Source organism: Nuphar pumila, chromosome 3, assembly GCF_984573655.1.
Source record: "Nuphar pumila chromosome 3, dmNupPumi1.hap1.1, whole genome shotgun sequence".
NCBI classification, from domain to species: Eukaryota; Viridiplantae; Streptophyta; class Magnoliopsida; order Nymphaeales; family Nymphaeaceae; genus Nuphar; species Nuphar pumila.
The window spans coordinates 69234054-69250536 of NC_143251.1; positions in this window are offsets into that span (position 1 = coordinate 69234054).

Consider the following 16483-nt stretch of genomic DNA (forward strand, 5'->3'; position numbering starts at 1 on the left):
AGCCTACCTTTCCTCTGCTTCATGAATTCTGAACTCTGATTTTACTTTAATTCAATTTAATGACAAATGTGATAAATTTTGGATATTATGGAACTTGATTTTTTTTCATGCATGGTTAATTAGTTGTTAAAGTTTAAATTCCATAAGTATATGTTTGCAAGCATTCATCTGAAGTAGCACGCCAAGTTTTATGCCCAATGTGTTTTTCCGCTGTTAACTGCTAAAAGATTTAAATGTATTTCAAAAAAAAATTCCACCAATTTAGGGTTATAAAAAAATTGGGGTGTTACAAACATGGTATCAGAGCATAAGGAAAGTATGGCTCAAAGCTCGTCCAACCGACCACCATCGCTGTAAGTATGCTTCCATTTTATTTGTTTTGATGACTTATGAAAATTGTATGTCTGTAATTATTTCTGTTGATATATGCGGCAAGAATCAGAACGTAGATCTAATAGGGTCAAATGAATGAGAATTTTGTATTTATACCCAACTTATAAGTAATCTGAATCAATGTGTGTGTCTTTAGATGGCCGGAAGACAGCCCTCAGGTTGGACTGCTCAGAGGGACTTTTTTTTTGAAGTCCTCGCGAATCTGACGGCCTATTGTCAGAACCATGCCGGCAACGGAGGTAATGGCAATGGTGCAGGCCATCAGCATGAGGGTCATATTGCGGCACCAGCTGTCGCAACCAATGGGGCGTCGTACAAGCGCTTAATGGAATTGAGCCCTCCTGCTTTCACTGGTAAGGAAGATCCGGATGCAGCGGAGGAATGGGTTCGCGCCATAAGCGAGATTTTCGAGATTCTCGAGGTTCCTGGTGAGAGGCAGGTTTCTTTTGCCACTTATCGGTTCCAAGGAGATGCCAAGAGCTGGTGGGAGACGACACGCGAAGTACGCTATACGCCTGATGAACGACGCGCCCTCACATGGGAGGAGTTTACAGCGGTATTCATGGACACCTACTTTCCCCAATACGCACGCGATCGTAAGAAACAAGAGTTTTTAGACCTTCGATAGGGGTCCATGAAGGTGGCAGAGTACACTACACGTTTCTGACATTTAGAGAAGTACTGCCCGCATACTTATACCACTGACGAGGCGCGAGCTAAGAATTATGTGCAGGGTTTACGTGATGGCCTGAGGACGAGAGTGCTGACCAGCCGTCCTCAAAACCTCAACCAGGCCATCGAGATGGCCATAGTACTTCAGGTGGGGAAAACTAGAACAAACTTTTTGGCTTTTTCCAAAAACAACTCGATAGATCGTAACGATGTCTTTGTGACCCAAGATGACTGGGAGTCTTCTAAGAAGACTCAGCCTAGCCGTTTCGACAAGTCGAAGAGAAATGCAAATAAGGCCCCTCGACCAACAGCGGAGAGTAGTAAGGCGCCACCTGCAAAGAAGGCCAAGGGACAACAGGACGGCACACCAGCACCGCAGTCTTATGCAGTATTTAAGCACTGCAACAAGAGGCACCCTGGAGTCTGCTATAGAGTCTCAGGTGCATGTCTGAGATGTGGAAAACAGGGTCACTTCATCAAAGACTGCCCTATGAGGCCAGTTCAGAAGGGAGTTGCCCCTGTTCTTAGAGGACCACAGCTGCAGCGACCCCAGCAGTCCCAGCCGCAAGGTCAGAAGAAAGCTACTGGACGCGTGTATGCGACTTCTGCAGAGGAGTTGCAAGAAGATGCCAACGTCATTGAAGGTACAATCTCTATTGCAAAGTTCGATGCTAAAGTTCTTTTTGACACTGGTGCTACGCATTCCTTCGTATCCGTACATTTTGCGAATTTGATTGGTGTCACGCCGACTTCTTTGGGATATACTCTGGAAGTTATCACACCTTCGAGTGGTAGCTCTATCGCTCGTACCTATCTATCTAGAGTAGAGGTTATGATTGCAGGGCAGAACCTCCCTGCCAATCTTATCCTGTTGAATATGGTCGGTTATGATGTAATTCTTGGCATAGATTGGATGTATGAGCATTACGCTTGTATGCTTTGTCGTGAGCGACACATTCAATTTGCTCGCCCTGATCAGCCTGTACTCGAGTACAAGGCCTGTAAAAAGGAGAGCAAAGGATGACTTATCTCGGCATTAAAGGCACATCGTTGTGTAGAAAAGGGGTGTGAGGCCTTTTTGGCCAGTGTTTCTTTGATAGACCCCAATACTACACCACTGGAAGACTTGGACGTAGTTCAAGATTTTTCAGACGTTTTTCTAGATGACCTGCCAGGCATACCGCCTACCAGAGAGGTGGACTTTGCGATAGAGTTGGTGCCTGGAACGGCCCCGATATCTAAAGCGCCCTATCGTATGGCCCCAGCAGAGTTAGAGGAGCTAAAGAAGCAACTGCAAGAATTGATGGATAAAGGCTTTATTCGACCTAGTGTTTCACCTTGGGGAGCTCCAGTATTGTTCGTCAAAAAGAAGGATGGGTCAATGCGTATGTGCATTGACTATAGAATGTTGAATCAGGTAACAATAAAAAACAAATATCCTCTTCCCAGGATAAATGATTTGTTTGATCAACTTCGGGAGGCCAAGGTCTTCTCCAAGATTGATCTTCGATCAGGGTACCATCAACTGAAGATCAAAGAATCCGACGTGCATAAGACAGCATTCAGGACACGATACGGTCATTACGAGTTTTTGGTGATGCCCTTCGGGTTAACAAATGCCCCTGCGTGCGGCATTTATGGACCTGATGATTCGGATCTTTCGGCCTTACCTAGACCTTTTCATGATCGTATTTATGGACGATATCCTAATTTACTCCGAGAGCAAGGAAGATCATAGGGAGCATCTAATGATTGAAATACTATGACTTTTTTTTATAGCTTTAGAACACATATATGCATGATTGAATCACTATAAAAAATTTTTATAGCGTTACAACACAAATATGCATGATTCAATCACTATGAAGTTTTTTTGATAGCTTTAGGACACATATAGGCATATTTGAATCATAGTAAATTTTTTTTGATAGCTTTAGAACAGATATATACATGATTGAATAACTATAAAAATTTTTTGACTGCTTTAGTACACATATATGCATGATTGGATCACTATAAAAAAAATTTCACAGCCTTAGAACACAAATATGCATGATTAAAGCACTATGAAATTTTTTTGACATCTTTAGAACATATGTATGCATGATTGAATCACTATGAATTTTTTTTGACAACTTTAGAAAAAATATATGCATGATTGAATCATAATGAAATTTTTTTAACAACCTTAGAACTCATATATGCATGATTGAATCACTATAAATTTTTTTTGACAGCGTTAGAACACATATATGCATGATTGAATCACTATGAAATTTGTTTGATAGCTTTAGAACACATATATGCATGATTGAATCACCATGATTTTTTTTTACATCTTTAGAAAACATATCTGCATGATTGAATCGCTATGAAATTTTATTGTCAGCTTTTGAACATGTATATGGATGATTAAATCTCCATGATTTTTTTTTGACATCCTTAGAACACATATATGCATTATTGAATCAATATGAAATTTTTTATAGCCTTAGAACACATATATGCATGATTTAATCACTACGAAATCCTTTTGCCAGCCTTAGAACACATATATACATGATTGCATCAGTATGAAATTTTTTTCACAGCTTTAGAACACATATATGCATGATTGAATCTATCCATAATTTTTTTGACAACTTTAGAACACATATATGCATGATTGAATCACTATGAATTTTTTTTTATAGCTTTAGAACACATATGTCCATGATTGAATCACTACAAATAATATTTGACAGCTTTAGAAATATATACGTGATTGAATCACTATGCATTTTTTTTTATAGCCATAGAACATATATATGCATGATTAAATCACTTTAATTTTTTTTGGCAGCCTTAGATCCGATGTATGCATGATTGAATCACTATGAAATTTTTTTGAAAGCTTTAGAACACATGTATGCATGATTCAATCACTATAAAACTTTTTTGACAACCTTAGATGACATATATGCATGATTGAATCACTGTGAATTTTTTTTGACAGGTTTAGAACACATATATGCATGATTGAATCACAATGATTTTTTTTATACGTCTTTATATTACATATATGCATGATTGAATCGCTATGATTTTTTTTGACATACTTATAATACATATATGCATGATTGAATCACTATAAAAAAATTTTGTCAGCCTTAGAACACATATATGCATGATTTAATCATTATGAAATCGTTTTGACAGCCTTAGAAAACATATATGCATGATTGAATCACTATGAATTTTTTTTGCAGCTTTAGAACACATATATGCATAATTGAATCTCTATGAATTTTTTTTGACAGCTTTAGAACACATATATACATGATTGAATCACTATAAATTTTTTTTATAGCTGTATAACACAGCTATGCAAGACTGAATCACTATAATTTTTCTTTGACAGCTTTAGAACATATATATGCATGATTGAATCAGTATGAATTTTTTTTTACTGCCTTAGAACACATATATGCATGATTGAATCTCTATAATTTTTTTTGACAGCATTAGAACACATATATGCATGATTGAATCACTATGAAATTTGTTTGACACCCTTAGAACACATATATGCATGATTGAATCACTATAAAAATTTTTAACAGCATTAGAACACATATATGCATGATAAATCACTATAATTTTTTTTGGACAGCTTTAGAACATATATATGGATGATTGAATCACTACGAATGTTTTTTTGACAGCCCTAGAACATATATATGCATGATTGAATCACTTTGAATTTTTTTTGGCAGCCTTAGATCCGATGTATGCATGATTGAATCACTATGAAATTTTTTTGACAACTTTAGAGCACATATATGCATGATTGAATCACTACAAATTTTTTTTGACAGCTTTAGAACACATATATGTATGATTGAATCAATAAATTTTTTTTTTACATCCATAGAACACATATATGCATGATTGAATCACTATGAAATTTGTTTGATAGCCTTAGAACACATATATGCATGATTCAATCACTATGATTTTTTTTAATGTCTTAGAACACATGTATGCATGATTGAATCACTGTGAAATTTTTTTGACAGATTTAGAACACATATATGAATGATTGAATCACTATGAATTTTTTTTGACAACTTTAGAATACATATATACAAGATTGAATCATTATGATTTTTTTTTACTGCTTTAGTACACATATATGCATGATTGAATCACTATAAAAAAACTATTACAACCTTAGAACACATATATGCATGATTGAACCACTATGAAATATTTTTGACATCTTTAGAATATATATATGCTTGATTGAATCACTATGAAATTTTTTTTACAGCTTTAGAACACATATATGCATTATTGAATCACAATGAAATTTTTTTGACAGCCTTAGAACTCATATATACATGATTGAATCGCTATAATTTTTTTTTGACAACTTTAGAACACATATATGCATGATTGAATCACTATGATTTTTTTTTTACATCTTTAGAAAACATATATGCATGATTGAATCACAATGAAATCTTTTTGACACCCATAGAATACATATATGCGTGATTTAATTACTATAAATTTTTTTGGACAGCCTTAGAACACATATATGCATAATTGAATCACTATGCATTTTTTTTTATAACTTTGGGACACATATATGAATGATTGAATCACTATGAATTTTTTTTTACAGCTTTAGAACACATATATGCATCATTGAATTGCTATAATTTTTTTTTGACAGCTTTAGAACACGTATATGGATGATTAAATTACTATGAATTTTTTTTGACATCCTTAGAATGCATATATGCAGGATTGAATCACTATGAAATTTGTTTGACAGCATTAGAACACATATATGTATGATTGAATCCCAATGAATTTTTTTGACAGCTTTAGAACTCACATATGCATGATTGAATCACTATAAAACTTTTTTGCAGCTTCAGAATAGATATATGCATGATTGAGTCACCATGAATTTTTTTTGATAGCTTTAGAACACATATATGCATGATTGAATCACTATGATTGTTTTTAAACATCTTTTGAATACATATATGCATGATTAAATAACTATGAAATTTTTGATTCAGCGTTAGAATACATATATGGATGATTGAATCACTATGAATTTCTTTTGACATCCTTAGAACACAAATATGCATGATTGAATCACTATGAAAATTTTTTGTCAGCCTTAGAACGCATATATGCATGATTTAATAAAAATGAAATATTTTTAACAGCCTTAGAACACATATATGCATGATTTAATCACTATGAAATCTTTTTGACAGCCTCAGAACACATATATGCTTGATTGAATCACAATGAATTTTTTTTGACAGACTTGGATGACATATATGCATGATTAAATCACTATGAAATTTTTCTGATTGCTTTAGAACACAACTATGCATGATTGAATCACTATAATTTTTTTTTGACAGCTTTAGAACACATATATGCATGATGGAATCACTATGAAATTTTTTTGACAGCCTTAGAATACATATATGCATGATTGAATCACTATAATTTTTTTTTACAGCATTAGAACACATATACACATGATTGAATCATTATAAGCTTTTTTGGACAACTTGAGAACATATATATGCATGATTGAATCACTATAATTTTTTTTTACAGCATTAGAACACATATACACATGATTGAATCACTATAAATTTTTTTGGACAACTTCAGAACATATATATGCATGATTGAATCGCTATGAAATTTGTTTGACAACATTAGAACACATATATGTATGATTGAATCACAATGAATTTTTTTTGACACCCTTAGAACTCACATATGCATGATTGAATAATTATAAATTTTTTTTGCAGCTTCAGAACACATATATGCATCATTGAATCGCTACGAAATTCTTCATTCGGCTTTAATACACATATGTGGATGATTAAATTACTATGATTTTTTTGACATCCTTAGAACACATATATGCATGATTGAATCACTATGAATTTTTTTTGACATTCTTAGAACACATATATACATGGTTGAATCACTATGAAATTTTTTTGTCAGCCTTAGAACACAAATATGCATCATTTAATCACTATGAATTCTTTTTGACAGCCTTAGAACACATATATGCATGATTGAATCACTATGATTTTTTTTTAACATTCTTAGAACACATATATGCATGGTTGAATCACTATGAATTTTTTTTGTTAGCCTTAGAACACAAATATGCATGATTTAATCACTATGAATTCTTTTTGACTTCCTTAGAACACATATATGCATGATTGAATCACTATGATTTTTTTTTGACATTCTTAGAACACATATGGTTGATCTTTTGAAATGATCTTTTTAAAACAATTATTTTCAATGAAACTTTGTAAAATCGTCAACCAAAAGTATAACAACCGACTTTCCACAAAGTGGTAAGTACATGTCAAATCCTCAGGGAACATGAACTAATCAAGATATTTCTGTAAAATTTAATTTATTAAGTACAAATATCAATCTACAATTATAAAGCTAATACAACTACAATTAATCACTAAAATGAAAATGGAAAAGCAACTAAGTCTTCTGATCCATGCCAAGGGTATTTCTGTCTTTTCACCAATTATCCACTCTTCGCACTTGGACAATAACCCTGGATAATGATTATGCTTTTCAACCTAAAAACAAAGGAAAATGCAGAGTTAGCAATTTATTCTAATAGTGCAAGTTAAAAATGCAACTAAACCTAATTTTCAAGCAATTAGCAAAATAATTCCTAATTACACTAAAACAATTAATTAAAATATTAAATTATTTCAAAAATCAACTAATTTAATTCTAACAATGCTATATGATGCAGATGCAGCTTCTACAATGCAGAAAATACTGAAAACAGTCCTAAAATGCCGAAACTAAGGAAATTATGAAAATGCCCCTAACTAGTGTAAAATAGATTTCTGACAGGTTCTCGGAAAACCACTGTTTGACAAGGCAAACGAGGTCCGGTTTTCCAGAAACTTATTCTGTTCTGTAACTAACAGATTAAACAATCTGACAGTTTTTACAGAATGAAAAAACAATATCTGAAACTCCAGATATAAGCGTTTCAAAACTGGGAAAAATCAGGATATCGAAAGTCCCGAAATTTAAAAACCAGAAAAAGCGGTTTTCACAAAACGCTTAAAAATCAGATCAAATCAACTTCGAAAGAGCTGAAATTTGGTCTGCAGTTAGATAACATGTCAATAAAGTGAACAGAAAAAGAATTTTTGGAAAACTCAAAATTTGTGCACATAAAATAACGCTTTTGCGACAGGGCAAAAATCGGGTTTTTCTTTGAGTACACTATTCACTTTATAAATCTATTTAAACTCTACAAAATGCAGATTAAACCTAATGCACTGTAAATGACACTGAATGACAGTGTATATGCAGATGATGATTACACTTATGCTAAATGCATTACAAACGAAACACGAGAAGCAAATTATGGCTAAAGCTAAGTTAACTAATGATGCAAACGCAACTAAGCTACTCAATGAAATGCACTTCTAATTAACTATGTTAAATACTAAATAACTACAAATAAACTAATCACAATGCACAACTCACACACACAAAACAAGTACAATTTACGCACATACACTTCTACACTATAACTAAATCAAATAACTAAACTAATTAGTCTAAAATCAAAAATAAATTACAATTAAATGAAATTAATCTACTAAAGAACAAAGGCTGCGGGTTTAGGATGGGCTTATGGCTAGGTTTACTCGGTTGACTCAACTAGGCTTGGTCTTAACTTGACTAGGTTTGGGTTGACTTGGCTAAGGTCGGTTTGGTTTAGGTGGGATCGGTTTGGGTTAAGTACACGACTCCTATGCTTAGTCAAGGGAATTGACTATGTTAGGTTGGGTGAGGTAGACTCGCACTAAGGTTGACTCGACCTAGGTTTGACTTAGGTTAGGACTCGAGTAAGGTTAAGTACACAACTCACCTAACCAAGTCAATTAGCTTGACTAGGTTAGGTTAGGTTTCAATACGTAGGCTCGGTTGACCTAAGCTTAGGTTAGGTTTGACTTAGATGAGGGTGGACTCGGTATAGGTTTGACTTAGCTAATTAGGTTCGGTTGACTCAAGATTGGGTTAGGTTTGGTCTATGACTTAACTTAGGCTAGGCTTGGTTTTGACTAGACTAGGTTTTGACTTAGGTTAGGTCTTGGTTTAGGCTAAGTTGACTCGGTTTGACTAACTATAATAAAAATCTAAAAATTAAAACCTAATTAATTAATAACACTAATTACTCTCTACCCTTACACGCCTAATATTTATAACCCTAATTAGAACTTATCTAACTATTAACCTACTTACTAACCTAAGGTTAACATCATTAACTATGTTATTTAATTCTAAGTTATGCTAACTCACTAGGGATGGTTAGAAGGATAGGCACACAATAAAGATTCAAAGATAATTTTGGAAATTGAGAATTCCAAAAATCGTCCTTCTAATGGGGAGTTACAACCTTAATTAGCTTTTAAATCCAATTTGGAAACTTGGATCAATGCAATTTCCAAACCCAAGGTAAGTGAAAGTCTTTAATTGCTATTAATTTCTTTTTGAGAAGCCAAACCGTCCAACCTAGATAGATACACGATTTTGGCTTTCCAAACAAGAAATTAAGTGCAATTAATTCTTTCTTGAAACCATACACACCCACTTTGGAAATCTAATTGATTTTCAAAATCCCTTTTCAAAGCTCAATTCGTAACTCCCTATTAATAGGCAATCAAGACTTAATTCCTTCTTTAAATACCCCACACAATTTTTAAAACTTAACTCTTTTCAAAAAAATTCCAAACTTCAATGCATTAATTGCCCTCCTTCCTAAAACTCGCCAACCCTAATTTAAGACTTTCTAAACTAAAGAATTTAAAACCTACCTATTGTAATGAAAAGACCTAATTGAAAAACACGATTTTCTAGAATTAAATGCTACCCTAATTCCCAAAACTAACTTAAATGGATTATAAAAACGGCTAAGGCAATAAAACCTAATACATTGAACCTAGACACCTTCCTAACCTACCTAATTGGAATCCTAAAAACGTCTAAGGCATTAAACACCTAATACATTGAATGTAGACAACCGAATTAAACCTACCTAATTGCAATTAATAATTACCAAAAACAGCCGTGGAGCTCAAGGGGAGCTCTAATGGATGCCGCCCCTCCTTGGGGAAGAAGAAGAACTAAACTAAAAAAAATTTGATTTAACCTAAATAACAAGCAAATTGCGAAAATTAAAATAATACCTAATCAAAACTCCTAATTACACGAATGAAACATGAATAAAACTATGCATCATGAACATATTACTGAAATAAACATCAAACAATAACCTAAACTAAAAATCATAAGACACCTAACAACACAATTTAGCTAAACGACTATTCTAATGAATAAAACATTAAAAATTACAACTACTAAACCTCTTTCAAAAACAAGATCTAACTAACATCATATGACAAACCAAAATGACATAAAATTCTGATATAACAAACTATGTACTACTCTACAGCCGGCTGGACAAGTCAATCAAACTTGCACAAAGAATAGAAACTCTAAAAAAAAATTCTTTTTCTTTTTCAATGAAATAAACTACCAAAAACACTTAAATATCAAAACTAAATTCGCAAAGACTCACACATAATGAACATGACGCTCACAACCTTACAAACTGACCAACTATAAAAAATGAAAAACAATTTACACGACATTCACAATGGACTCACACACAATTTACTAAATTCCAACTCTCATTCACCGATTTTAGGATAAACTCTCACACACCACCTATGAAATCCAATTTACCTTAAATCACAAATGAATGGTACTGGAATCAACAAAACACACACAGAATGAACAGCAACACCATTAAAAAAAAAGAAAAACACAACATGTAATTTTGTAAAACACAAGAATCGGCTAGAAGTATTCTAGCCGATATTTTTTTTCTCTTTTCTTTTCAATTGAACACAAAACCAACAACGAAGGTGAATCAAAATGAAACCTTTTTAGATTGATTTTTCAGTAGAACAGACCCACAAACCCAATAGAAACCCTTGAAAAGTTGGCTAGATAAAGATCTAGCCGATTTTCACAGGTTGGGTGAAAAATCTAAAAAAATGAGATGCAAACACATCAACCAATCAAGCAAACCTAATCTAACGTGCTGGTCTATGCACAAGATCTATGCTAAGGTTGAAAACAAAATGAAAAATGAGAAACACTCAGAAAACTAAGAAAATGAAATCAACACACAATTCGGTTTTAGCTAGAAGAGAAGGAAGACGAAGACCTACCTCTTGGGTGATCCGACGACCGGAGGGATGAAGAAGAGCGGACCATGGCTTGATATTGACGTCCTAAACGGTTCGAGAATGATGGAACTTCACCAAAAACAGCACTTTTGCAGCTGCTACACGTTGGAGATCCACCGAAGATGGAGTATGCGCCGATTCTCGATCGGAGGGTGTAGAAAACCGGATGGAGGTAGGACCGGCTCACCTTGTTGGTGTGTTTCGCACTCCCACACAAGGTTAATGGTCTTCACCTCTGCTACACCTGCAAAAACACAGAAAAATGGTGAAAACACAGCAAGGAAAAAGGAAGAAACGGATAGAGATCACAAGAGAGATCGAAATATGCTTGGAAACCAAGCATGAACCGGTCTTCAATGGCCAAAACGTGGAAGAATGGAGGGGAAGGAGGTGCTGGAGCTAGAGGTACTGCAGGGGGCGTCAATTCCAAGCCAAAGATGTCTAGGGCTTCTCTAAAAATTGTATTTATAATTTTGACATTTTTCAGAAAGAAGGTTAAAAAAATATATTTTGCTAGGCTCCACTTTCTGGGGGGTTTCTGCAAAACTTTTTGAAATGGATATGGATAGACGTGTGGGTTGGGTTTTGGGCTTTCTAAGGATTGGTCCAAAGTCCAAATAACCTAATTGGGTCGGATATGGATCCGATCCACCTCGAAATCGCTGCCCAAACACTGAAATAGCCATAACTCTCTCATTTTAACTCTGATTTTTCTGAAATTCGAACCATAACCCCTTACTATCAAAATACATCTAAACATGGGTTTAAAACCTTAAACTTGTTACAAAATTCATGAAAAACTTGTTTACATGATATGCATTTCATGCATCATCAAATACCCCCATGCTTGAATGTTTGTTAGTCCCTTAACAAACCCTAATTATGCTATGCAACAGAGACAAGAAATGCTAAATATGAATGCATAAAAACTAACTCACTTTCATAGGAATCACGGTTGCATTTAGCATATGCAACAAGCCCTTTTAACCCCTAGCTTACACTAGTGGACGAGTAAGGTCTCGTGAGGGTTTGCAGAGATGCTACCCACAAACATCAATGAAATGCAAGGATGTTTTTTTTTTTCAAAAATATGAGGCTCTTAAGAATGTAGTTGGAACAAATATTTCATGTAATTGACATTCTCAAAACAATTTTAAAAATCTCATGCCACCACTGTAAAAATTCTTTTTCCTTCACTTTTCTAATATCGTAGCTATTTTATGATTTTTCTCAGAAAGTCAAGTATTCTCATGTTTTACTCATTTATTCTCACTTGTATATTTTCTGCACAGTAATACACACATATGCCTAAGCAATGAAAATTTTCTCATTCATCACATTCTTTTTCTTTCATTTTCACTCTTTTTTTTCAACTTTTGTTCTCTTGAGCATTCTTCTCACATGAGCACTATTTCGAATAGTCAGTTTTCGTGACCCGTGTAGCAAGCTTTGGGTCAGCGACTCCTAGGCTGGCCAACCTTAGGGCACTAGATACAAAGTATCCCTCGGACTTAATTGCTCGAGTCACTAGACCTTCTATTCTAATAGTTTACGTATAGTTTTCCTCTCGTCATGTGCAATGTCTCTATCTCTTAGGCTTTCTATGCAGTCCATGTAACAAGCTTTCGAACCGGTGGCTCCCAAACCAGCTGGCTTTGAGGCACCAGGTGTAAAACACCCTTCAGATTCTACTTACTCGAACTACAAAGGCCACAAATATCAACTAGACAAGAAGATGATCTCCTTCGTTATCCTTTTCGTCAAAAGACTCAAACACTTCATCTCGTGTCTGAGTTCCACTACTAGGATTCACGAAGATATCAACAACTAAACGTAGCTCTATTCTTTTTAAACTCATTTTTTTTTTCAAAAACATCTTTCCATTACTTATTTCTTTTCATAAAACATACTGTGCATACTTATACAAAAGTGATTCAAAATTTTCTAACAATCAAATACTATCTTTTTTTTGAATTTTCTCATAAATAACTACTCTATTTGAATTAGTTCAGAAGAAAAAAAAAATCATGGGGCTTAAAAATTTGTAAACTGTTAGATTATGCCGAAAACAATCATATATGCTACAACTTGTTCTCAAATGCCTACTTTAATTACCAGAATTTTTTTTTTTTTTTTTAAATTTTGTGTGCATCTAAACCACCCCCCCATGCTTGAATGACACTGTCCCTAGTGGCATACAAAATAAGTAAAAATGCCAAGCAAATGCACACTAAAAGACCATAAGATGAATATGGGAGAAAGGATAGATACAACCTGATCTGCTTTGAGCTTCAGAATTTGAATTTCATCTGATCTTTGAATTCTTTGAAAGCTCTGCTCTGTACCTGGTAACTGATACACTAAATGTTAGATTCATCCTGCATAGATCAACAACAAATGTCAGCACAAATGAGATAAAATATTGAATAAAGAAAATACTGAAATGAAAAACAAACTAATGTACATATGTTACATCCCTCTGGTCGAATCCTCATGCCTTCGTGAGATGCACTATCTCACACTCACCATCCTGTAAGGAATCTGAAATAAAGAGCTTCAATCTTTGCCCATTCACCTTGAATGTACCTTGGGTCATAGGATCGAATAATGTCATTGCTCCATGGGGAAATACTTCTTTCACAATATAAAGACCTGTCCATCTCGATCTCAACTTCCCTGGGAATAAATGCAAACAAGAATTATATAGCCACACTTTCTGATCTGTCCGAAACACTTTCCTGACAATATGCTTATCATGAAATGCTTTCGTGCGAGCTTTGTATAATTTAGCATTCTCATACGCATCATTCCTGAGTTCCTCTAATTCTGAGAGCTGGAGTGCTCTCTTTTTGCCAGCCTGGGTGAGGTCAAAATTCAACTTCTTGATAGCCCAATACGTTCTATGCTCTAGCTCGACAGGAAGATGGCATGCTTTCCCGAATACAAGGCGATACGGGGACATGCCAATGGGAGTCTTAAATGCAGTTTTATATGCCCAAAGTGCATCATCTAAGCGCTGGAACCAATCTTTGCAATCCGGGCGAACTGTCTTTTCTAAAATTCGCTTAATCTCCCTATTGGACACTTCAACCTGTTCACTAGTCTGCGGATGATATGGAGTGGTGAATCTATGATTGACAGAATATCTTCTCAGCAGAGAAGCTATCTGTACATTCCTAAAATGCTTGCCACCATCGCTAATCATCACACGTGGCACACCAAAATGACTGAAAATGTTGTGCTTAATGAACTTAAGCACTACTCTATGATCATTGGTCTTGGTTGCCACAGCCTCGACCCATTTGGACACATAATCAACCGCCACCAGAATGTATAAATTTCTGAATGAAGGCGGAAATGGTCCCATGAAATCAATGCCCCAAACATCAAAAATCTCGACTATCAAAATCAAAAGCAAGGGCATCATGTCCCTCTTGGACATGTTCCCAATCTGCTGACATCGCCTACAGAACTCATGAGCATCCCTGTAGAGTGTGGGCCAATAAAATTTTGACTGCAAAACCTTTGCAGCCGTCTTCCTACTACTAAAATGCCCTCCATAGGCTAATGAATGGGAAAAGTTAAGAACGGACTGGTACTCCTCCTCCGGAACACATCTCCTAATGATCTGATCTGCACAGTATTTGAACAACTCTGGTTCATCCCAATAATAGTGCCTCACCTGAGATAGGAATCTCTCACGCTCATTTTTGTTCCAATGCTCAGGTATTTGCCTCGAAACTAGATAGTTCACAATATCTGCAAACAAGGGTAACTGCGGTGTACTGACTGTCATGATCTGCTCATCGGGGAAAGAATCACTGATCGGTCTCTGATCCTGCGTGGTCTCTACGATCAGTCTGGAAAGATGGTCTGCTACTACATTCTCGCTTCCCTTCTTATCTCGAATCTCGAGATCAAACTCCTGTAGTAGTAGAACCCAATGAATCAATCTCGGTTTGGTGTCTTTCTTATTCAATAAATATTTCAATGCAGCATGGTCAGAATAGACAACCACCTTTAAACCGAGTAAATAGGACCTAAATTTGTCCAATGCGAAAACTACCGCAAGTAGCTCCTTCTCTGTCGTAGTATAATTCATCTGAGCATCAGACAGAGTTCTACTCGCATAGTAGATCACATAGGGCTTCCTATCAATGCGTTGTCCTAAAATAGCCCCCATAGCATAATCAGATGCATCACACATAATCTCAAATGGGAGAGTCCAATCCGGAGGTCTCAAAATGGGTGCAGTAATCAAGGCCTCTTTGAGAATCTCAAAGGCCTTCAAACAATCCTCGCTAAAAACAAAGGGTTGGTCCTTCTCCAGTAAAGTACATAGCGGTCAAGAGATTTTACTGAAATCTTTTATGAACCGCCTATAAAATCCCGCATGCCCTAAAAATGACCGAATCTGCCTCACAGAGGTGGGTGGAGTCAAACGGGAAATGGATTCCACCTTCGCTTTGTCAACCTCAATACCTCGCTTGGACACAATGTGTCCAAGTACAATCTCCTCCTGGACCATAAAATGGCTCTTTTCCCAACTCAGGACAAGATTTGTCTCCGCACACCTACTCAGTACTCGAGTAACTTTTTGGAGGCAATCTTCAAATGAAGAGCCATACACTGAAAAGTCGTCCATGAAAACTTCCATCACATCATCTATCATGTCCGAGAAGATAGCAAGCATACGCCTCTGAAAAGTTGCCGGGGCATTACAGAGCCCAAACGGCATACGTCTAAACGCGAAGGTGCCATAAGGACATGTAAACGTAGTCTTCTCCTGGTCGTCAGGATGGACAGCTACCTGATTGTAACCTGAGTATCCATCTAAAAAGCAGTAGTAGCTCTGTCCTGCAAGTCTCTCTAAGATCTGATCAATGAATGGCAATGGGAAATGATCTTTCCTAGTTGCCACATTCAGCTTCCAATAATCGATACAGACTCGCCATCCTGTGGTGGTTCTCATCGGAATTCTCTCACCCTTCTCGTTCTCGTCCACAGTGAGTCCTGACTTCTTCGGCACAACCTGAATCAGACTAACCCACTGGCTATCA